Genomic DNA, 23,113 nt, shown 5'->3' with positions numbered 1-23,113 from the left:
AGAGACTGCTGAATTGTAACTGATAAGGAAGCTCAAGACAATGCATCCACCTGGAATGAATGAGACCTAGGTTTTCTGTCTCATTATCAATGCTGATTTCTCTATGCCTACTATGCCTCTGCATATCACACCTAATCCATAGAGAGACTGCTGAATTGTAACTGATAAGGAAGCTCAAGACAATGCATCCACCTGGAATGAATGAGACCTAGGTTTTCTGTCTCATTACCAATGCTGATTTCTCTATGCCTACTACGCCTCTGCATATCACACCTAATCCAATCATGCCTGCTGTTGTTATTTGCCCGCTAATGTTATTTGGCATCTGAAATCATTCAACTCTCCAAAATATAGGAGGGATGGACTCACATTCTATCTGTACCTGAAGAAGTGAGCAGTGACTCATGAAAGCTCACTTCTTCAGTCAGAAGAGGGCTCATTACCAATGCCTACTATCCCTCTGCATATCACACCCAATCATGAACAGGTTCATTTGGGATGTGATCCGTTAGATGTCATAGAATCATAGAGTTGGAAGGAATCTCCAGGGTCATTGCTGGCAGAAGGCAGCAACAGAAGGGGATAGATGAATCTCCCTGGGGAGATTGTTCCAGAGCTTTGATGCCATGACCGAGAAGGCCCTTGTATAATGTATGGCCTTAAACCCTGCTGAGGTCCATGCTCTTCTCAGATCCCATCCTCTCCAGGCTCCCCTTTCAAAGCTTCAGGAACTTCCCAATCTCAAATTGGAACCCTACACCCAGAGCAGCTTCTCCAGCAAAGGTCTCAGCTCATGAACAGGTTAGTTTGGGAGGTGACCCTTCAGATGTCATAGAATCATAGAGTTGGAAGGGATCTCCAGGGTCATCGAATGAACTCTAGCCTCCTCCATCTGATGACTTGCATCTGTGACTGGAGTGGCAATCCTAAAGATACTTCCCTGGGAGTAAACCCTACTGAATAACATGGAAGGTACTTCTCAGTAGATCTGTTTAGGATTGCTCTGAGAGTCGTTTTAGGTTACTACAGTTGGTACTTTCAAGCCACCTAATACAAATTGAAACACAGTTCTTTTCAGTGGTGACAGCTGGCATATGACAAATTGAGAGTCATCCAATTACCAGTAATGATATCAAGTAATGTGTGAATGGGTACTGCGATGCTCTGTCTTTGCTCTTCTTCTGCAAACATGTTCACCAAAGGATGGAGAATAAGTTGAGAAAAAGAGACTGTCGTTTCTCCCCGCTTCCAAGTTACACATCAGCGCCAGAATTCTGAAGCGAAGAGATGAGAGGAAAAGAGGTTGAAAGTGAAGGCGGAGAGAAAGGTATCTCTAATCGCCTGGTTTTACGGCTTTCCCAATGGAAAGCCGGCTCACTCCCTTAAAGAAACAGATTTGAAGGAAATTCTCAGGTCTCACTATCCTTTGTTTTGTCCTGTAGCCTGTGGGAGTACTTCTTAGTTTGGCTAAGTTCCTAGAAGCTAAAAAGGAAAAAAAAAGAGAGAGATATCTACTCGTACCATCAATTTCTGTCAAGGACATCCTTAATCAGATGCACTCTGTTAGCAGGCATAAGCAAGGTCCTCTTGGGCTTTGTAGTGAATTCTCAGGTAAGACAAGAACCTGAATCCCCTCACTGGTTAAAAGCATCTCTCGTGTTTGAAGCCAAGGCCTCAAATTCCAGGCAGTATTCAAAGATACTTTGATAAACACAGTGCTTAAATATTCTTCACTATCAGAAATATTTTAAAGGCCCCCTCCTCAACCTCTTCCAGGTGGGAGAGAACACGTTTTTCATGTTGTTCATTATGTGTGTGTGTATATATATATATATATATACATATTATATATATATTATATATATAATAGCAATAGACTCAAATAAATTGCCAACTCCCAAGTGGGTCTGGAGATTTCCTGCGATTACAATTGATCTCCAGATTACAGAGATCAATTCCCTTGGACAAAATGGCTGCTTTGGAGGGTGGACTCTATGGCATTATACCCGACTGAGGTCCCTCCCCTCCTCAAACTCCGCCCTTCTCCAGGCTCCATCCCAAAATCTCTAGGGATTTCCCAATCTGGAATTGACAACCCTCGGCTCAGAGCGATAACTGTTTTGACCTGTATGACAGCTGCTAGCATTACAATACGATAACAGACAGAGGACTGGTTTCTCTCCCTTGTTTACAATCCTATACAGTTCTATTTTTATTTCATCTAGATTTAGATTAAAGAAAGCAGGCCTTCAGTATTTAATGCATTAACTGGTTAGATTAATCAGTTGCAATATTTTGAGTAAAAGTTTATAGGGATGCCAGTCACCAGGTGGGACCTGGGGACCCCCTGGAATCACAGCTCATCAGCAGACACAAGTTCCCTTGGAGAAAATGGATGCTTTGGAGGGTGGACTCTATGGCATTGTACCTCACAGAGGTCCCTGTCCTCCCCAGGCTCCATTCCCAAATCTCCAGGAATTTCTCAATCTGGATCTGGCGATCCTACCGCCACCCATCCCCCATGGGTGGCCAGGGGGGACCTGGCAACCTAATGTTTGATGATGGGAAGGAAACATCCCTTAGAAGAGGCATTCCCTCTTCTCTCCCATCTAGGAGGAATGCCTCTTCAAAGGGGCTGCCCTCTATGCATACGGGCCTGATCTGGCATATGTGGGCACCAAATAGTGCAGCATATTATTGCACCACAGCAAACAATTATTTTCTCTGTCCTGCTCCGGGGGTCGCGGACAGCAAGAGGCCGACCCCAGAGCCCACGACCACCCTCAGAGAACCCCCGCAACCCGGCTTACTGAGGAAGGCCCGACCCGTGGAGGAAGAGCCGCCCGAACGTCCAGCGAGAGTGGAGGGAGCCGCAGCCTCATCCCAGGCGCGCAGCACGGGCCGCGCCAGAGGGCGGGACCGAGGTTGGTAGAGGCGGCGAGACGAGGAAGAGCCCATGGATGCAGCTGGTGGGCAGGGAAGCAGCCCCGAAAGGCTGGAGCAGCAGGGCGGTGGCGCGGCGCCGGCGCACTGACGCCCACCCGGGGAACACCCTACTGGCATCTCCACTTATAAGGAGGGGCGGGGCCCGAGCAGAGGGGGTGGAGGGGCGGTCCTGGGAGCAGGAGGAAAAGAATAAAAGGTGGGACAAAGAGCGGGCCGGGGAGGAGGAGCACGCTGGGGCCACGAGCTGGAGAGAGAGAAAGACAAAGTGAAGGAGAGAGAGAGAGGGCGAAGCAATTGTCACAGCGTGTGGGCAGAGGGACACTCGGGTGCTTTGAACACTGTCTCCTGCCGGTCTGAGGCCCTTCTCTCCCCACACCTTTGGTGACTTCTCCTGCTTCCTGGACCATCCGTCTCAGTAGCATCCAACGGGTCACCTGGCACTACGGCCACCGGAGGCGCCACTCCTCAGACCAAGGGGGATCCCGACATTCTCTTATTACCACACAAGTTGTCAGGCTCCTTAGTCAGTTCACACCACACAGGGCTTCATAAGAAGATAAGTGTTTATTGGTAGATCCAGTACTAAAGAACACGTGTACAGCTTGTGTCAGGAATGGCTGGCTATACTAGGGCCTCTGACTTATAGTGAAATCAAACATTCCCCCTGGAAGTATGAGCCAATGTTTATAGTTTGCGCACGCGGCAAAGCAAGTGGGTATAGCAGGGAAGCACTTAACTTTCCCAGTGGTGAAAGCGGGAGCTGGAACATCTGCAAGGCCAAGCATAAGATAGCACACAGTAGCTGGGCAGGAAAGAGCTGAGAACGAGAAGGAGGATACCCCTCCACACATTCCAGATCTATGACAGGGCTACCTGACACAAGTCTGTTTATATTTTAGTGTAATTCTATGCAGAGTTATACCCTTCTAAGTTAAGAGTCTTAGAAAGAGGTAACTCTGCACATAGGACTGCACTGGTCATTTCTGAATGGATGATATACATCATGGATCTGATTCAGTGCACACAAATCTTATACCACAGTACCTGGTTGGGTGAAGATTGAGGAGGCTGCTACCAGGGAACTGGGGCAAGGAAACTGTGGGGAAACCAACCACATGGAAGCCCCACTGCTGGTACACTGTTCATAGGGTTGCCAGCTCTGGGTTGGGAAGTGACTGGAGATTTGGGGGGCAGAGCCTATGAAGGGTGGGGTTTGGGGAGGGGAGGGAATTCAGTGAGGTATAATGCCATAGAGTCCACCTTTCAAAGTGGCCATTTTCTCCAGGTGAACTGACCTCTGCCAACTGGAGACCAGTTGTAATCCCAGGACATCTCCAGCCACCACCTGGAGCTTGGCAAACCTAGCTTTCAGAAGCCACAGCAGTCATGGGGAAACTACACACGCCTGTCCCCGTGTGGAAAGCACCCTTGCCAGCCTTTTATATAAAGTAGGCCATCATAAGCGATTCTTTAAGTAATTATAACTTTGATAAGATATATTTACTTGCAATACGAATTTTAGCTTCAGCGAGTATATCTCACACAATGTCACCACTTGCTATGTGGAGGGAATCTTCTGTACAGAGGAACATTCAGTCACAGGAACATCTACCTATCTGCCACCTAAAGTGGTAACAGGTTTGCCAGGTCCCCCCTGGCCACTGTCATGGGTAGGTTTGCCAGCCTCCAGGTGGGGCCTGGAGATCTCCTGTTTTTACAACTGATCTCCAGCTGACAGAGATCAGCTCCCCTGGAGAAAATGGCTGCTTTGAAGGGTGGACTCTATGGCACTGTACCCTGCTGAGGCCCCTCCCCTCCCCAAACCCCGCCCTCTCCTGGATCCACCCACAAAGCCCCCAGGAAGTTTTCAACCCAGACCTGGCAACCTTAGTCAGGGGCTGGGGGCAGTGTTGCCAACTCCAGGTTGGGAAATTTCCTGAGATTTCGGGGTGGAACCTGGGGAGGCCAGGAACCTCAGTGGGGTATCATGCCACAGTGTCCAAAACATCCATTTTCTCCAGGGGGGCTGATCTCTGTACTCTGTAGATGAGCTGTCATTCCAGGAGATCCCCAGGCCCCACCTGGAATCTGGCATCCCTAGCAGAGCTTAGAAACAGGTTGGCCACCTCTGCGAAATCAAGGCCCAGAGTGGCTCTTTCCTGACCGTGAAACTGCTCCAACAGGACAGAACTCTCTATGTACTCTCTGTTTAATATGCATGAAGTTTATATCGCTGAGAAACCAGAGGCTATTTATGTCAACACATGATTGTTGCCAGTAGGGAAATTAAAGCAGAAGAGGAGTACTGATAATGGGAATAAGCATTTTGGCCAATGGAGGCGTTTGGGATGGGAAGAAGCTCTCTAGTCAATGTAGGCTCTGTGTTTTTTTGTGGCAGGTGCACAACCTGTTGCAGCTGTGGGACTGCCAGGGCTCTCAGCAGCTATCTTCCACCTACATCGCTTACTAAGCAGGCAGGAAGGGGGAATGGGAATGGGGGAGGGGATCAGTCGTGCTGACGGTGCACTGACATCACTTCCAGTGCAACTGGGAAGTGATGTCATCATATCATGGCCACACTCTAGCATCTGCTCAAAACTCTATGGTTAAATCACAGAGTTTTAGGTGAATTTTTCCAGAGAGGCTAGGACTCAGTGGCAGAACATCTGTTTGGGATGTGGGAAGTCCCAGGTTCAATCCCTGGCCTCTCCAGTTAAAAGGACCAAGCAGCAGGTGAAGTGAAAGACCTTTGCTTGAGGTTCTGGAGAGCTACTGCCAGTCTGACGACTAGGGTTGCCAGGTCTGGGTTGGAAAATACCTGGAGACTTTAGGGGTAGAGCCAGGAGAAGGTGGTGTTTGGGGAGGGGAGGGGCCGCAGCATGGTACAATGCCATAGAGTCCACCCCTCAAAGCAGCCATTTCCTCCAGGGGAGCTGATCTCTGTCAGCTGGAGATCAGTTGTAAAAGCGGGCGATCTCCAGGCCCCACCTGGAGGCTGGCAACCCTACTGACTACACAATACTGACCTTGATGGACCAATGGCCTGATTCAGTATTAGAAAGCCTCATGTGTTCATGTGAATGCTAGAGAGTAGCCCTGACGTGATGACCCGTGATGACCTGGAAGTGACATCAGTGCATCATCAGGGATGTCACCAATAAGCCTGGTAAATCTCCCGCCGGTGACCAACCACAGGCTGGCCACCCTATGCAGCTGTCATTCATGGACCCGAGTGAACAAGATGGAGCAATTAATGTTTTCTCTCACTATTCAAATGATTGTGCATTGATTATGACACAGTATTGAGTCGTCAGACACAGCTCTCAGTTGGTATTCATGATTCAGTGATTTCACTCAGTTTGTCAGCTAAATCCTACCTGGCTGCCGGCTCCCTGCAGAATCCCCCGAATGCCCACCCCCCCCCAATCCGGTCCTCTTCTGCATTTAGGTATTTCCTCTGGGGGCTGTATTTTGCAACAATGGTTTCTGTTATTACCTTTACGCCGGAGCTAGCTAGGTATATTTGTCAGCCCCTCTGACTTATCTGATATTAAACTGTCTCTAGCTGGGGCTAGCCTTTCCCATTTATTTTGTCCTGGATGTCTGCTAATGCTCGACACGTCTCTCGAATAAAACAGAATGTATTTTGGTTAGTCCGTAGCATTTCCCCCCAAATGGCAAACAGGAGGGAGGGGAAAGTTGAGTTTTCCCATCAGCCCATTGGCCCTTTCTCATAGTTGACCCTGAGTTTCCCCATTGATAGTCATGTCAGCTCTGTCGAGAGGCTTATTCCATCTTTTAATATTAGAAGCTCACAAGAGTCGCCCATTAGGGAATGATATTTCTGATTTATCCTTTTTATAAACTCCTGGCTGGGCTGTTGTAAAGCAAACAGCAGCTCTTCCACATCAATTTTAAGCAGTAGATCAGTCAGCTTCTGAAATACTAAAATGGTCCTTGCTACCTAAGAGCGTTAACGTCATGGCTGATAACTCTTTTAAAGGCATCTTGGCTTAAGCTGGAGAAGAGACAGTGGGGTCCAGTGGATCTGTTTCTAAAGGTGCTTCTGAAATTGGTATTTCTTCCCACATTTTGGAGTTCTGAATTACTTGGTCTTGCTACCCAAGTGTTAAATTTAGCATGCCTATTCTTCATCTCTGTGTTTAAAGTCCCAGTTTGGTGTAGCGGTTAGGAGCGCGGACTCTAATCTGGAGAACCGTGTTTGATTCTCCACTGCTCCACATACAGCTGCTGGGTGAACTTGGGCAAGCCAAAGCTGTTCCCTCAAGAGCAGTCCTCAAAAGAGCCCTCTCAGCCCCACCTACCTCACAGGGTATCTGTTGTGGGGAGAGGAAGGGAAGACTGCAACCAACACACAGAAAATAAGACCTAAGCGAGGCTCCTCCCATGCAGGCCTTGAAGGTGGATACAGAAACTAGCTCTTGGGGAATAAGGTAACACATAGATAGATACATCACATGGGTATTGGACAAACTGGGATTAGATGCTTGGTTAGGGCCACCCTTGGGCCTTGAAAAATGCTTACCCTGGGAAATGTAATTCCGATTTTCTCCAATATTCCTCCCACACCTGGTAGCATCTAGAGACCCTGGACATTATAGGGCTCTTCAGGGGTCATTTCCTGCAGGAGCGCACAGGAGTGGAGCTCCGGAAGTAAAGAGCCCAAGGGGCGGGCACATGCAACAAGCCCCACCCCCTGCTCCCAGCAGCCCTCGATCAGAGCAGGAAGCAGCCAGGTAAGTTGCAGAGCCCCCCCACCCCCGATCCAAGACAGTCCAGTGGCACCTTTAAGACCAAGTTTTATTCAGGCACAAGCTCTCCCTCCTCTGTGGGGACAGATCTGCATGTTCCTGCCCCCCCAATAGCTAGCAATCCAAAACAGTCCAGTGGAGCCTGAGCAGTGGGTGTTGCCTTCTGACACACTTCTGGTGACATCAGGGGGTGTGGCATATGAGTTATGCTAATGAGTTATGCTAATGAGCTCCTGCACCTCTTTTTCTACGAAATGACCCCTGGGGCTCTTTTTGTAGCAAGAACTCCTTTGCATATTAGGCCACACACCCCTAATGTAGCCAATCCTCCAAGAGCTTACAGAGCTCTTCTTACAGGAGCTACTGTAAATATGCAAAGGAGTTCCTGCTACAAAAAGAGCCCTGTGACTCCCCCAAATAGGGTTGCCAGCCTCCAGCCAGGAGAAGCAGGTGTATAATTCTAGAAACTCCTGTTGGAAGGGGTTGATTGCATAAAAAGGATGTAAACTGACTGGTAGTTATTAGAATTGTAAAAAACTGATTATTATTGTTGATACTGCATGTAATGAATTTATACCTGTTTTAGAACATTATAAATAACACACAATGCACTTTATAAGATGGAACAAATAGAACACATTAACTTATAAACGGTTTTTGCAGTGTATATTTGTGTTGTTTGAGCCTCCAGCTAGGGCCTGGGGATCACCTAGAATTACAGCTCATCTCCAAACTACAGAGATCAGTTCCCCTGCAGAAAATAGATGAATTGAAGGGTGGACTCCATGGCACTGTATCCCACTGAGGTCCCTGTTCTCCCCAAGTGCCACTCCCAAATCTCAAGGAGTTTTCTAACCTGGAGCTGGCAACCCTAACCCCAAATGAACAAATGAATAATTTGCTTACTCTATTCCATTCATATAGTATGGGTTTTTTGGTCACAGAACACTGTTTCACTCTTTGAAATATAAAGGTGAAAGGTAAAGGTCTCCCTTGCTTGAAAGCCCGTCGAATTCGACTCTAGGGGACGGTGCTCATCTCCATTTCCAAGCCAAAGAGCCAGTGCTGTCTGAAGACATTTCTGTGGTCATGTGGCTGGCATGACTAAACACTGAGGCACACGGAACACTGTTACCTTCCCACCGAAGCGGTACCTATTTATCTACTTGCAATTTCTTGCTTTCGAACTGCTAGGTTGGCAGGAGCTGGGGCTGGAGATGGGAGCTCACTGTGTCATGCAGCACGAGGGTCTTGAACTGCTGAACTATAGACCTTCTGGTCTGCAACTCAGCCCCAAATGCAAGAAAAAAACTATGCACAGTTCTCTCTCTCTCTCTCTCTCTCTCTCTGTCTCTCTATATCTCTCTCTCTCTCTCCAAGTTTAATTTCCTGAATGAGTAAGGAGCCATTATAGGGAATGATATCTGCAAATTCCTTTGCTCATCACCTTTTAATATATGTTATACCTTTCAATTTTTCATCATATGGGGATTTCAGGCTTGATTTAATTTATAATATTCCATGGTGACATCCATGCTTAACCAGGGATTTTACATTGTTAGAAATCAATGGCAACTGGAGTTTAATTTCATAAGAAGATTACACCTTCTGTTCTGAGCAATATCTTTGTATCTGTATTTTAAATATGCATTGGGTGATTATAATCTGTGTCACGAGAAGATCAAACTGACACTCCAGAGCAATTTAACCTTGTTGATCTTGGTCTTTCATTAACCATTGGACAGAAGAAGAAGAAAACAGTTTCTTAACTCTGGTCTTACAATACCTGTTGAACATGATTATTCAATTAGTCAGGACTCTTAGAATCTGTGGTTTCCCACTAGGCTATGGAAGAAACATTACCATCGATAGTAAAGAGGTGTCTTTTAAAGTGAGCTTTGATTCATGAAACATGATACCCTGGACAATTGTGCTGGTCTGTAAGGTGCTACATATGTACATATGAACTGTCAAGTCACAACAAACTTATGGTGTTCCCAGCCAAGGGGCTTTCAAGGCAAGCGAGAAGCAGTGGTGGGTTAGGGTTGCCAGCTACAGGTTGAGAAATACCTGGAGATTTTTGGAGGTGGAGCCTGAAGAGGGTGGCAACCTGAGAAAGGGCCTTCTCAGTCATGGCACCAAAACTTTGAAACTCCTTCCCCAGAGAGATTCATTTTTCTCTCTCTATTGTTGTCATCCACCACTAGGTGAAGACTTTTTGTTTTGTTATTAGCCCTCCTCCATGGTTTTGGTGTTATGTGTCGCACAGTGGGTATATCCCACTGTCTTAACATCTGAACTGTGTTAGTTCAAGCCCCGCGCTGGTGTGAGCAGCCAGCCTGTTGTCCCCAGCTCATCGTCCACCCAGCGATTCGAAAGCTTCGGCGAGTAGATAAAAGGGGAACCACTCCTTAGAGAGGGTGGGCACGCCAATCTCCCTTGTGGGAGGGCGTTAGCTGACAGTCGGACATCCTGGTCAAGGCTTGTAAGGCGAAACAGCTTCTCGGCTACGAAAATAACTCCTGCAATGGATGTTCTGGCCAGGCGGTGGCAGTGTGGCAATTGACATACGGGTCCTGAAGCCTGGCCAGCAAGCAGCCGTGCGGGAAAATGACGGAGCCAGCCAGAAGACGTCTACACCGGGCAGTGACAGCGCATGAAATTAAAATGAATATATGTTGTCTTCCCTATCCCCTACGAACATTGTTAGTCCCTTGTCTATATTGAGTAACTGTACATCACTTTGAGCCCACTGGGGAAAGCGATTAATAAATGGAAAGTATTATTATTGTTGTTGTTGTTGTTGTTGTTGCTGTTATTATTATTATTATTATTATTATTATTATTATTATATGTTTTTAATTGAATTATACTTTATTTGGAATGTTTTAAGGTTGAAATCTTTTAATGGTTTGATGTCTGCTCTGGGGTCCTATTTGGGTAAAAAGGAGGCAAAGGAAAAAAAATCAGGTAAATAAAATAAATACTAGACAAACCTGTGGAACTGCCTTCTGGGAGACAGTGCCTCACATCCAGCCAGTTTTGTTTTTCACTCAGTCTCACCCAATTCTCCTCCTTACCACAGCCCCTGCCTCACATGGCTTTTATACATGCAGGTCCCATGAGTAGGGTTGCCAGCCTCCAGGTCGTGGTCAGAGATCTCTTGAGATTACAACTGATCTCCAGGTGACAGAGATCAATTCACCTGGAGAAAATGGCTGCTTTGGAAGATCAGCTCTACTCCATTATACCCCACTGAAGCCCCTCCCCTCCCCTCCCCAATCCCTCCCCTCCTCAGGCTCCAGCCCCAAAATCTCCAGGTGTTTCCTAACCCAGAGCAGGCACCCTTACCCATGAACCCTAGCATAGCCTTTTTAGGTGGCCTAAGAAGACTCCGTCTCCCCTTTTCACTAGCAGTCTGTCCCGTGAGTCCATCTAGCTTGGTATTCTCCACTCCAAGTGGCAGTGGCTCTCCAAGGTCTGAGGCAGAGAAGGTCTCAACACCCATATAACACTTCTGTGGGAGACACGGGGACTAAGCTGGGCCCTTTCTACACACGAAGCAGATGCTCTGCCACTGAGCCACAACCCTTCTCTCGCTACAAGGCTGCTGTTTTGGTGGCGGTGGGGTGGACTGGTTGCCACCTCTGCTGCTACCCACCAAGAAACTGGAAGAGCTGTTTCCGCCAGCTCTGCTTTCACAGAATTGAGAGCAACAGCATTCCCCTCGGCGATCTCTCATGGCTGAGTCCGTCTACAGTTATTGTTCTCTTGGAAAAGGAGGGGTCTGTCACATACAAGAGCCAAACGCCGGCCGCCTGTCTCTTTTAAAGCGTAGACTGTGACTTAAGCCTCCCTTTTATGAGTCCATGAATCTATACCTATCCCCAAAAGCCCATCTCATCAGTGTTATTTACGATGTGGCATTGGCATTTGAAACAAGATAAGGTTAAACGGGCAAATAGCTTTTTCGGCGCTGAAAAATGCTCCCAGGTTCTAGACTGCCCACTTGCGCACGATAATTAAATTGGGTTCACTTTGGCGAGAGGTGACTGTTAATTCCCACGCTGACAACGGTCTTAAAGTCAACGCTCTCCATGAATTTTTCGTCAGTGAGGCTTGCGAGGTAAATGGTGGCACTCCTGCAGTAAACATGTCTCGTCATCCATGTGAAAAAGGAACCTTCCTAACAGTAAAAAAAAGTTTTTAAAAATGCTATATACTATAGACTGTTTACTTGGTATTTGCATATGTGTGGCTAAGGAACATGGTGGACTGACAGACCTCAGGACCCTTTCAGCTGAGAAGCCACTGCTGCCTGCTCCCCTCAAGGAAACCGTCAACAGCCTTAACAAAACAACAGAAGGCAACCAAGTTTTACTGCCTGCCCTCGAATTACAATATTAAATTACGTGTTAAAAAGGTATTAGCAGCACGCTCTTCTGGAAGAACCAGCCTTGCATCCAGCGTTGCATTAGCATATAGATGAACAGAAGTTTCAGATGAAGTGAAGCTCGGATGAGCTCCCTACCTTTAATATTTCTCGCCTTGAAAGGAAGTGCCATCAAAACAACCGGCTTAGCGGCGTAGCGGTGGTTCGTACCCTTCCTTTCCCGAGGAGGCAAAGCTGAGGAGATTTTTTTGAACAATCGATGTAAAAGGGAAATAGGCAGACCTTATGGGGGAGGGGAAGCAGTGTGCTCTCTCTTGTGGGTCGGTAACTGGATTTTCTGAGGGAAAGTGAAGAAAGATGACATTCGGAAAAATGGATTGGGAAGCTGGGAAGCCTGACAGGAAATGCTGCGGTGACCGAAATAAAAAGAGGAGGGAACAGACACTGAGGGCAGGGAGTGTTCAACTCTGCATTTGTATCCTGTTTGTCAGCACACAAGCAAGGCCTACGTTATATAGGGTTATCAACCTCCAGGTGGGGTCTGGAGATCTCAAGGAGGTACAGCTGATCTCCAGATGACAGAAATCAGTTCTTCTGGATCAAAATGGCTGCTATGAAGGATGGATTCTAAGGCATTGTATTCCACTGAAGTCCCACCTCTCCACAAGCCTCATCCTCCCCAGGCTCCACCCACAAATCTCTAGGAATTTCCCAACCCAGAGCTGGCAACCCTACCCAAACATCAATTCTCTCAGCCCAGTCCAAACTTTGACATACCCCTGCACAATGATACATATGATCTGTCAAGTCACAACATGAAACATGCATAGAACAAGGTAGCTTTCATGGTAATGGAAAGCAGCTCCTCATATACACACATACATATGTCACCTGTACTTTTTAATTCTATTATTTACTTTGTTTACACCCCACCTTTCTTCTTAGGGTTGCCAACTTCCAGGTGGGGCCTGAAGATCTGCTATTACAATAGATCTCTAGATGACAGAGGTCATTTCCCCTGGAAAAAACGGCTGTTGTCCCCTATTGAGGTCCCTCCCCTCCCCTCCCCTCCTCAAACCCTCCCCTCCCCAGGATCTGCACTCAAGTAATAGTAATAGTAGTATACTTTATTGTCATTGTACATAGTACAACGAAATTAAGATGCAATCATTTCGGTGATCTACAACAATATTCATATACACTCACACAACCATTCACAACTATCTCATAACTCCCTTAAGGTTCACATTGCAACTTAAAACCACTAATGTCACCCAAATTCCAATTTCATACAGCATTTAAGGCAGTAATAGCTCTCGAATAAAAACTATTTTTAATCTGTTTGTCCTTGTTTTAATTGTCCTATATCTTCTGCCCGAAGGCAGCAGTTCAAACAGGGAATGTCCAGGGTGTGACAAATCCTGCAGAATGTTCTTTGCTTTTTTCAAACATCGAGACCTATACAATTCCTCCAGGAATGGGAGGGGGCAGCCAATGATCTTCTGGGCTGTGATGACAACTCTCTGGAGTGCTTTCCTATCCACAGCCGTACAACTCCAGATCTCAACCCAGACCTGACAACCCTATTTCTTCTGCGATATAAGAGAAGCCAATGTTGGATCAGGCCAATGGCCAATGGCCCATCCAGTCCAACACTCTGACAAAAATAACAGGTGTCATCAGGAGGTCCAACAGTGGAGCCAGGACACTAGAAGCCCTCCCACTGTTGCTCCCCTAAGCACCAGTGCATCGCTTGCCCCAGACTGAGAGTTCCTATCTATACCTTGTTGCTAATAGTCGCTGATGGACCTTTGCTAAATATGTTTATCTAATTTCCTCTTGAAGCCATCCATGCTTGTAGCTGCTGCCACCTCCTGTGGCAGTGAATTCCATGTGTTAATCACTCTTTGGGTGAAGAAGTACTTCCTTTTATCTTTTCTAACCTAACTGCTCAGCAATCTCATTGAGTGCCCACAAGTTCTTGTATTGTGAGAAAGGGAGAAAAGTACTTCTTTCTCTACCTGCTCTATCCCATGCATAATATTATAAACCTTAATCATGTCACCCTTCAGCCATCGTTTCTCCAAGCTAAAGAACCCCGTGCTTTAACCTTTCTTCACAGGGAAAGTGTTCCAACCCTTTTAACATTAATAATTCACATAATTCAAGGTGGCATACATGACAGTTCCTAGGAGGTCTCCCATCTAGGGACTGACCATATCCAGACCTGCTTAGCTTCTGCAACATTGCATATTATCTGCCTTCCAATCCCACCTGGGAACTTTCCATATTTGCTGCAGGAAACACCAGGGTCGATGCTGTAGATGCATTTTCTGTGTAATGGATGGAGGTGTCCCTAATGATAGAAGGACAAGCTATTTAGCAACTAGAGCCCTTCCGGCTGGATTGGATTAAAAATCTAAATAAACAGCTAAAGTGGATGGCTAATTGAAAATTAGGCCTTATCCCAATTCACAGAAGTCGATAAGGAGCAAGCCCATTCTGCAGCCTCCTTGGAGACAATGACTGCTTATTAAGATTCCCTGAAAGTTACAATACATCCCCTCTGCAGTTATAATTGTATGCATCCAAATCCTATTATGGCAGTGTAGGACTAGATCAATCTTTTGATCAATTAAGTTCCCTAAAGATCAGCGTAAAGAAGTTCACTTGCCCATAAACGCAAGGACACACAACACACCAAAGACATTTCAAAGCTGCTGCTAATTTAGCAGAAATTAAAACTAAAGGCCTGAACTCATTGGCTGCAGGCAGTGCCCCGGGCACACCAAGTTGGCATGCTTTATCTTCTGAGCTGCTGGAACATGGCGTGCAATTTCATCCAAAATATCTACATTGGCCAGAACAGAAGTCATGGGAAGGCACTCCAGTAGTAATAATGGCAAGAAGAAGTGGAAAGTGTTGCCAGTGCATGACATCCAGCTGAGCCATGCTTGACGCCAATGCCAATCATTCCTGAAAAAACCCACAGTTGTTAAATAAATCCTTGAAATGGTTGCTTAGTTTGCCTATCAGTTGCATCAAATAGTCTTCAATGTTCAGTTTTTAAATGGTGACACACAGAGAGAGTAAAAAAAAAAACCAATAAACATTTTCCCTGGCATGAAACCCATACATCTATGTTATCTCCATAATGAACATTATTTTAAATTAAAACATGTCTATTCTGCCTTTCTCTCCAAAAAGGGGGACCAAGGCAGCAACATACAGAATATTTCAAACTAGGATAACAATCTGCAAGTATTTGCAATTCCACAAAATCACCCATGCCTTCAGAAGTCCCACCTGCCTTTCAGCTGAACAGAAAGCCCTCAGACATTCCTGTGCTCAGCCAATGCATACCCCACTGAAATATTCAGGTCATAGCAAGAGAAAAGAGAAAAAAGAATATACATGCAGTTCCACTCCACAAAGTAACACAGATTCGAATGGCATGCGCTATATGCCCGATGAAAAGTGACAAGAAGCCAATCGAGGGATTTGACAAAAGGTCATCATATCAGGTGAGCAGTAACAAAGGGGAATGATGGATTTGATAGCAGAGTTTGGAGAGAAGGGAGTAGGCAGAAATATGATGAAGGAAATTACTTATTATATAGCTGTTCTCCCGATGAGGACCCAACGCAGCTTGCCAAACTCTCCCCTCTTCCATTTTATCCTCACAACACACCAGTAAAGTAGGTTAGGCCGAAAGAGAGTGACTGGCCCCAAATCACCCAGCAAGCTTCCATGGGCGGAGTGGGGATTCAAAACTGGGTCTCCCATATCCTGGTCCAGAACTCTAACCATTGTGGTGTGCTGGGTCTCTAGGGCAAGGAAAGGGGAGCAGGTCCACTCTGCTTCTTAGGCAGGGTTGCCAGGCCCCTCTCTGGCTACCTGCAGGGCTGGGGGTGATAGAGTTCCCTGATCCAGGTTGGGAGGCTCCTGGAGATTTGAAGATCGAGCCTGGGGAGGACAGGAACCTCAGTGGGGTACAATGCCTTAAAGTCCACCCTCCAAAACATCCATTTTCTCCAGGGGAAGTGATCTCTGTAGTCCAGAGATGAGCTGTCATTCCAGGGGATCTCCAAATCCCACTTAGTCTTAGAACTCCTGGGAAAAGAAACTTCATTGCTGAAGGACTGTGTCAGGATGGCTAATGGTTTTGAGCCCCCTTTAAGGTCTATTTACATCGAGGAATTAACTCATTTGTAGAACTTTGATTAAAATTGGAACTGTTCCTAAACCCAGTGAATGCACATGTCAGAATGTTGTTGTTGTAAGGCTTAGAGATGTAATGGCCGGCCAAAACTCCACAGCTTTTCGCAATCTCTGCACTTCCATGACAGGCAAATGGTCACCTCTCAAATTTCCACCTGTTTTCAAGGTGTTTAAAGATTCCAAAGACCTGCCAGGAAGCAATGTTGAGAACCCCGTGGCTTTGTTGCCTCCAGCCGAACATGTTCTTTTATATTCCAAACAAATTTAACTTGGATGGCCAAGTTTGGAGGGTTAAATGTTCCTTTGGTTGCCCGTACACCGGAGAAACATGGAGTAATTAAATACACATTGCCCAGACAAAAGTGTTAATTGCAAACAGCGTCTTTGACTTCGAGTCGGGAAAGAAGGGCTTTTTTGGCCACCTCCTGAAGAGATGCCTGTGTAATTATCATCAATCAGATCTCAGCTATTATGGAAGGTCCTTTGAGAACCACAAAAGAAATATCGAGGCAGGCACAATGATAAAAGACCCCTGCTTTGGCTAATTGCTGATACACAGCTTAAACAGGGCAGCAATACTCGGAAAAGGGTTTTTGACTTCACTTAGCAGCACAGACCGGATTAAATGCGGTGCACTGCTGCAGAAAGAGGTGGGTGTCATTCCCCTCCCTCCCTCTCTTAGGGTTGCCAGGCCAGCGTTTCCAAAAAATAGGGGGCATATTTTGGTGCCGTGACTAAAATAATAGACATGCAGGCTCACGGAGGCATGAAGATATAAAGACATTGCCACCCAAGTTGAAATAACGAGGCAGACACAAGTGCTGGATTTAAAACTTTGGGCCACTTTATTAACTGACAACCTTAACTGGAAACCAACGGCAAGGGCAAGTGGATCCAGGAGAAGGTGGGGTTTGGGGAGGGGAGGAGCCTCAGCATGGTACAGTTCCATAGAGTCCACCCTTCAAAGTAGCCATTTTCTCCAGGGGAACTGATCTCTGTCAGCTGGAGATCAGTTGTAAAAGCAGGAGATCCCCAGGCCCCACCTGGAGGCTGGCAACCCTATCATATTCCCTTTTTGCCTGCCTGACCACAGACTTGCATTTTATTTGCCGTAGCCTGTGTTCCATTTTATCAGCCTCACTGTGACTAGCTTTCCACTGCTTAAAGGAATCCTTTTTACCTTTTACAGCTTCCATTACTTTGTTTGTTAATCATGCAGGCTTTTTCCTATACCTGTTTGTGCCTTTCCTAACCTGCAGAATATTTTTTTTGAGCTTCTAGGATTGTAGTTTGGTTTGGTTTGTGTCCATCCCTAATCCTTACCACATCAAACAAACAAGCAGATCTAAAAGTCTTGGAGGCAGAGCATTTCTCCCCTGCCATCCTACCATCCTGCTTTGATCCTTTTAGCCTCCAGCTCACACATTTTTGTCTTGGCTCAGGAAGGATGGCTCCAGAGCAAACTAATTTAGGCAGTAGCCAAATCGCTCACTCACAACTTTAATACCAGTAGCTCACAAAGTAGAATTTTTGCTCACCACAGCTTAGAGGGAGCATTGCTTGGAGGTATTAAGGCCAAAACCTTCAGAGCAAAGATTTTGAGGTGTTAATAATGACAGTATATGTTTATATAATAGACTTAGGTATGGATATAAGTTGCAGAAAGGAAGAACGGGAGGAAGAGTATTCAACCTGTTATCCATTGTATCAAGAACACTATGAATTTTAAATTCCAGACAAACCTTTTAAAGTTGATACACAGGTTTTATTTTATAATAAGAACTGAAAGAAATAGGGTGTCCAGCCAGTGGCTGGCATGCAGTAGGAGTCTGGTTGGACAGGGACATGGGGGGTGCTGTCAGAGTGACAGTATGACATCACTTCCAGGGCAAACATGGAAATGACATCATTCTGTTGATGCACCGATCTAAGATTCACCAAAAACTCTATGGTTTAATCATACCAGTCCTGGTGACTCCTAGAGCATTGTGTCAACACAGCAATGTCACTTCTGGGCTTGCCCTGAAAGTGATGTTACATTGTTGCTCTCTGATGCGCTTATCAGAGCATTTCTCCCCTGCCATCCTACCAAATAGTGGAGGAGTTGGGATCTGTGAACGACCAGAGAGAGGCGCTTGTTGGTGCAATAAAGAAGTTGTTGTGTAACAAACAAAGCCAGTTTTAGCATTTTGTACCTAAGCTCAGGGGCAAATCAGGTAGTTGATATCTATGTCGAGCTGGAATGTGGATGCAGACATTTGAGTTTTCAGGTCTACTAGCTGGAGGGAGATCACCTTCGCACAGTCAGACTCAGAGTACAAGCTATTAAAGCAGCATGTGGTAGTGATGCTGTATGGTGACAGGCAGGTCCCCAAGGAGTTTGAGGTGCCAGACTTCTGTCAGAAGCTAATCTAGATTTATTTCTAAAATCTTGGCCTGGCCGCCTTTCCAAACCGATAGGGTTTGTCTGGAGGAATTGTTTTAAGAGGAGGATCGTGGAGCGTGGAAGATGGTGAGAAACGGCGGAGTCATCAGCGGCAAAAATGGCGGCGACGAAAGCATCTGGCGGCGAAGGAAAGACGGTGATGCGGCGGCTGCAGCGTGAATGGAGCGATCCCTGGCGGCGAATGGACATCATGCAGAAGCGGCAGAGGCGAGAGACTGAGGGGCGCCCGATGACGCGCAGCGCCTGGCAAAGCGGAGCCTGATTGGATTGAGCCGAACCAGGAAGCAGAGCGTGGAAGCCGGGCGCCTGCGCAGTCCCGCCGGTCGGCAGTCACTGGAGGTGTGCCAGAAGAGATCGCTGGAACAAGCCGCGCCGGAGAAAACAACAAGACGCTCCAACTAGGGTGCTGGTAGGTTTCCCCATCCTATCACTTGTGGCCCAAGTTAGGGAAGAAAGGTTCCTAGAACCACAACAAATGTAAACCACCCAGAGACCCCTAGGGGTTAGGGCAGTATAGCAAATGTAAAGTTAAATAAATAAATAAAAATTAAGAACGGTAGCCAGCACTTAGGTCTGATTAGAAAGCATAGATGGGTTCATAACGTTTCGGTATCCATATGTTTTATTTTCATTACCAATTGTATTTCTATCTCTCTTTTCCTTCCTTCAGGGATCTCAGGACGGCACACATGATTCTCCCTTCCACAAGTGTGGTCTCAAAGGTTATACTGCCTGGCCCAAGGTGAGTGAGGTTCAAAGGTGAATTGGGATTTGAATCCAGGGCTGACTTTGAAAGCACTATTATCACACAGGGTCTAATTTTAGAGTTGATGAGCCATTTGGAACCTTCTGTCAGGCGTAGAATAACATTGATGGTTGATTCCAGTTGTTCTCCATGTTGGCAGAGCTTAAACATGCAGAGAATGGAGCACCAACTGTTTAAAGAAAATAACTCGGTTTATTATAGAAGAAATAAACACTGATAGAATAGAGGAGAGGAAGAGAGGCTTAACTAACTGACTTACTGCTGTGAGTACAAACAAAGAAGGAGGGCTCCGTTAGAGCAGGAAGTCTCCAAAGAACCAATCAGGATACAGGAATTATGTAAGTAGGGAGGTGAGAAACCTACCAGGCACCCTTTCTTCTGTAGCAGATCTTTTTTTTTTTTTTTTTTTGCGAGGGGACAGTCCCGGCGGCGGTCCTTCTACGGCCCTGGTCTTTGCACTTCCGTCCTTTCCGGCAGTCGTAACTCTCCAGGCCTGGACCTCTTCACGCCTCCGCGCATGCTCGCAGCGGCCTCTGTCCGAATCAGGCTCCGGCCTTCTGCGTCGCTCCGCTTCGGCGCCTCGTTGGTCCGGCCTCTTTTCACTCGTCACCTCGCCAGCCGCCATTTTTCCTCCTCCGCCGCCACACATCGTTCCTCCGCTCGTCTACCGTCACCATCGCCGCGACGCCGGAGGTGGGTGCCCCCCTGCTCTAGTAGCAGGTCCCCATTTTATCTACTCGCCCTTTAACGGGCTTTCGGACCACTGGGAAGGACATAGTTTGAAATTGTGAGAAGTCCCTAATCTATCCATGCTAACTAGCAGCCCTTCAGCTGTCTCTTATAAGCTGTTCTTCTGGTCTTCTTCAAGTAGGTACACTGCAGACCTTGTATATTCCATCGCATAAGAGCTGAAGCACAGACCTGCAGGAGGAGACCAGTGGTCCATCTAATCCAGGATCCTGTTCCAGACATTGTCCATCCAGATGCCCCCAGAAAGTCTACAAGCAGAACACGGAGGTCATAGCTTCTCCTTTTGGCTGCCCCACCCAATACGGGTATTCAAAGGGTTACTGAAGCTGAACATGGAATTTCCATTTAGTCATCATCATTGATTGACCTGTCCTCCCTAAATCCGTCTAATCCCTAAACTGGTGCTTGCTCATCATTATGTCTTCTACTGGTGCAAGGGCCCCGTGGCACCCTCCGACACCTTTCTTGACATCCGCCAAATGTTTTTAGGAAGTGACCAGGGCCAGGCAGGATTTTTTGAGATTTTTATGTTTATTATTTAATAAGTGGGAGACCTGCAAGGACTTGCAGGGGGCATCTCATTTCCGCCTCTAGCCAGGCCTGGCTCACTCACTAGGCGAACTAGGCGCTCGCCTAGAGTGCGCTGGCCCTTAGGGGAACCAAACTGGCACCCCCCCCCCTCGCTGTCCTGGTTCAGCTGCAAACACTACTGAGTTTTAAACATGTTATGATCTTTCTGATGATACAAACACCAATTCCACCAAAGAACTTAACCCTCTGGGCACAGAAGGGTCACTCAGCTGAGGCAAAGAAGAATCTAAGTAGGGGGGCTATTACACAAGGACACTCAAGTTGCAACTGACTTATGGCCACCCCAGCAAGGAACTGTCAAGGCAAGTGAGAAGCAGAGAGACAAGTGCCTTTCTTTGCAGAGTCTTCCTTGGTAGAAGCCAGATGTGCAAAGCAGGCAAAGTTACAAAAGCAAAAGTGAGTGTTAAGAGCATGGGTGCCAGGGGAACGGGAGGCCCGGGGTACAGATCCAATTAACGGGTCCGAGCCATGGTTGGCAGAAGGGGGGGGGGCAGAAGGGATCCTCGCCTAGGGTGCAAAATAAGCTGGGGCCGGCCCTGCCTCTATCCCCTACCATACTGTGTCCTATTTCCCTTCACTGTCAGCACCATAGTGTCTCCCCTATTCCTGCTTCCTTTTCAAATTCCCACCAGCCAACCCACCTTCATCTCCCCTGTCTATACTTTCTCTCCTTTCCTACCCCGGCAGCCTTTCCCTGGGGAAAGTTGTATGATGGCTGCCACTGAGGGGTGGGCTGAGCCTGCTCCTTTCTCTCCTTCCCTCCTTCCTTACCCCGGACAGCCTCTCCCAGGGCAAAGTCTGGCTGGGCAATGTGGTGTCTAGGTTTGCTAACTCTGGGTTAGGACATTTCTAGAGACTTGGGGGTGGAGCCTGGGGAGGACCAGGTTTACGGAGGGGAGGGACTTTCATTTCCGACCGCTGCTTGGAGTGGTGGCGGGAATAAAATGTTCTTAAATGACTGTTGGTTTGACAGGGTGACATCCCTCCCAGGGAAAACCCAGAAGGGATGTCAGTCCTCTCTGGGAAGATTACTAGAGAGGTGTGACATCACTTTTGAGTTTTCCTGGCAGTGATGTCATGCTGTCATTGACAGCCACCTCCCCATGTTTATTTATTTATTTATATCTTCGATTTGATATACCGCCCTAACTCCCGTAGGGATCTCTGGGCAGTTTACATGGGAGAGGTGCTAATCACACAGTACCCTCATACTTCCACATAGATAATGCTGGATTTAGCTGGCTACTTGTGATAGGGATTAGTATTCTTTAGAGTCAGATTCTCTCTCCCCTTTTGACTGCATCCTGAATGTGAACTGAATCTACTTGAATAAATGTAAGTTTTAATTTTGCAATTTACTTCTTGGGAGTTTTATTTTACTACGTACAATAGCACAATTCTATTACTCAGCAAACTCTGCTATATTGACCAGATATCCAAACAGATGGCTTTTCTCTATGTTACATGATCTAGTTGTTCTATTGTGGTCATGTATTTTAGGCCCTGTTGCCTGGCTTTTGTCAGCTGCTTTTGCAATCATTCTGCTTAATAAACCATTTTCTTTTTACATGCAGGCTGCTGAGTCAACCATAAATCAGCCAATATATCTGCATTGCAAACTGGCATGGAATCAGGTCTGGATTGAGCCTCAGTCCTCAGCTAAAACTCTGCAAAACTTCTGGTACACCTATGATACTTTAATTTCTATAGTAATAAACCTATCTAGTTGAAACTTTGGTTCTGGTCTGCTCCCAGAAAGCTTCAGGACTCTGCTGAGTGTTGTGGCCCTCACTGTACACTAATTTGACTCACGTGGCTTTGGCCTACTGGGGTCCCGTTCACACTAGGCGATTTGGGCCGGGAGCGGGACAGTTCAGGGGCGGATCAAACCGGCGCGATCACACCACAACATCTGGGAAGCGTCTTGCTTCCGTCCCCGAACTGGCCCTTCCCCGCACAAATCCGCCTCAAGTTGAAACCACCTACCTTGGTGGTTCAACTGGAAGCCGCGCTGCTAGCCGGGCGTTTGATCGCCGGCGCGTCCTTGCAACCCCAGCCTGGAGCCGAACTGTGCATGCTCCGACATGCGCAGTTCAGCTGGCTCCCGGTTAGGGCCGTGTTTTCTCCCCAGCGTTTGATCGCGCCGGGGAGAAAAGGCGCCGCGGCCAGGGGATCCGTGGGATCCCGCCGCGGCGTCTCAACGCTGGTGCGGCTTTTAAAAGCCACGC

Source organism: Gekko japonicus, unplaced genomic scaffold (assembly GCF_001447785.1).
Source record: "Gekko japonicus isolate JY-2015 unplaced genomic scaffold, Gekko_japonicus_V1.1 scaffold516, whole genome shotgun sequence".
Classification (NCBI taxonomy): Eukaryota; Metazoa; Chordata; class Lepidosauria; order Squamata; family Gekkonidae; genus Gekko; species Gekko japonicus.
The sequence above is the reverse complement of the archived record's forward strand: the minus strand, read 5'-3'. Positions refer to the sequence as shown.